We start from the raw sequence: 2,757 nt of genomic DNA on the forward strand, positions 1-2,757 counted from the left end.
CGACATAAAACGACTGTGTAAAACACGTCTGTTTGAAGACATCCCCTTGGACATTTTGATGGTTACTTTTCACAATTATTTAAACAGACAAAAGAAAATAATCAACAGGTTAATCAATAATGAAAATAATCGTTAGTGGCAGGCCTATTGCCAAGAGTAAAGGTTTTGAGGAACCTTAGATTTGTGAGGTCGTTCCTCCTGCAGTCAAATCTAAGGGGAAACAAAGTTCAGTGTTGGTGAAGTTGAATAATGGGGTCCTGCGAGTTATAATAACTCTGCTGTAATAGGATTAAATTAAATGATTGACTTGGCTAGAAATCCATTTTTAATTTACATTCATAATCAGTGCAGTTATTAAACACACAGTCAAACACTGGAACACACTGTGCGGTCTTTAAACAAATCCTGAACCACGGTTTGCCCCTGGTTTGCTGCTCGAGGGCACGAAGTCAGACGTCACTGACTTCCTCCTGGACCAAACCTGACGTGGGACATTTTACTGTTAAGATAAAATAAATACAAAATAAATACACTACCTATGTGACTTAACTAACGTCACATCACTAAAAACGAACATTAAAGTCTGGTTTCTGGTCCACCTGTCCACCGGGACCAGCTCCTTACTCAGACTTTTCTGTTAATTATTCTAATCCAACTTTTAGAATAATCATGTGACATTAAATCTTGTGTTTTTAGCTGTAAACCTTCAGTATTCCCAGCTATAAGCTAACTCTAGTGTAAATGTTAATGTATTTTCCTTCCTGTGCTTCATGTAAACGTTAACACGATGATCAGAGGAGGACAATATGCTCTCGCAGCCTCAAGTGACTCCTGATGTTTGCATAAAACCTGTCCACAGGTCAGAAGACAGGAACACTGTCTCAGGTTGTTATTCATCATTCTTCTTCCGTATTTCCTATCCGTCTCTTTTCCTTCTTTTAAACACTCTCTACCTTTTCATTTCTTTCCCTTCTTCCTTATTTCCTTCAACCACATCCTCCTTTCCAACCCTAAAACTACTTTCTCACCAGACCTTTGAAACTGGTTTCTTACCTTCCACCTTCAACACTGACGGCTGAGCTGTGTGGTTTATACTTGTTCTGTTGTCTGAGGATTTAACCGAACTCGTTACCTGAGTTAGCGTTTCGTAACTTATTAAAATGAAAAAAACTCTGAGCTTTGTGTCTTAACAGTCAAAAAACAGTCTGGTCTATTGATATACAGTATCTCACAAAATTTTGTCCACCCCTGACATTTCTGTAAATATCTGATTCTATCTTTTCAACACTGAAGAAATGACCCTGTGCTACAATGTAAAACAAATGTAAGTGTGCAGCTTGGATAACAGTGTAAATGAAAAGATGGTCGAGGCTATAAGAAGACTGCCAAGACCCTGAAACTGAGCTGCAGCACGGTGGCCAAGACCATACAGTGGTTCACCAGGACAGGTTCCACTCAGTGTGCAAGTGCTCAGCATTATATCCAGAGATTGTCTTTGGGAAATAGGCGTCTGAGTGCTGCCAGCATTGCTGCAGAGGTTGAAGGGGTGGGGGGTCAGCCTGTCAGGCCTCAGACCGTACGCCGCACACTGCATCAAACTGGTCTGCATGGCTGTCGTCCCAGAAGGAAGCCTCTTCTAAAGACTGGAACCATGTCCTGTGGTCTGATGAGACCAAGATAAACTTATTCGGTTGACATGGTGTCAAGTGTGTTTGGCGGCAACCAGGTGAGGAGGACAAAGACAAGTGAGTGTTGCCTACAGTCCAGCATGGTGGTGGGAGTGTCCTGGTCTGGGGCTGCATGAGTGCTGCCGGCACTGGGGAGCTACAGTTCATTGAGGGAACCATGACTGCCAACATGTACTGTGACATACTGAAGCAGAGCAGGATCCCCTTCCTTCAGAGACTGTGCCGCAGGTATTCCAACATGATAACGACCCCAAACACACCTCCAAGACGACCCCTGCCTCGCTGAAGAAGCTGAGGGTAAAGGTGACGGACTGGCCGAGCATGTCTCCAGACCTGAACCCTACTGAGCATCTGTGGGGCGTCCTCTAACGGAAGGTGGAGGAGCGCAAGGTCTCTAACATCCACCAGCTCTGTGATGTCGTCATGGAGGAGTGGCAACCTGTGAAGCTCTGCTGAACTCCAGGCCCAAGAGGGTTAAGGCAGTGCTGGGAAATAATGATGACCACACAAAATACTGACACTTTGGGTCCAACTTGGACATTTTCCCTTAGGGGTGTCCTCACTTTAGTTGCCAGCAGTTTAGACATTAACGGCTGTGTGGTGTGTAATTTTGAGGGGACAGCAGATTTACACTGTTATACAAGCTGTACGCTCACTACTTTACACTGTTATACGAGCTGCACGCTCACTACTTTACACTGTTATACAAGCTGCACCTACGCTCACTACTTTACACTGTTATACAAGCTGCACGCTCACTACTTTACGCTGTTATACAAGCTGCACGCTCACTACTTTACGCTGTTATACAACCTGCACCCTCACTACTTTACACTGTTATACAAGCTGCACGCTCACTACTTTACGCTGTTATACAAGCTGCACGCTCACTACTTTACGCTGTTATACAACCTGCACCCTCACTACTTTACACTGTTATACAAGCTGCACGCTCACTACTTTACACTGTTATACAAGCTGTACGCTCACTACTTTACACTGTTATACAAGCTGCACACTCACTACTTTACACTGTTATACAAGCTGCACCTACGCTCACTACTTTACA

This window comes from Micropterus dolomieu, linkage group LG09 (genome assembly GCF_021292245.1).
Source record: "Micropterus dolomieu isolate WLL.071019.BEF.003 ecotype Adirondacks linkage group LG09, ASM2129224v1, whole genome shotgun sequence".
NCBI classification, from domain to species: Eukaryota; Metazoa; Chordata; class Actinopteri; order Centrarchiformes; family Centrarchidae; genus Micropterus; species Micropterus dolomieu.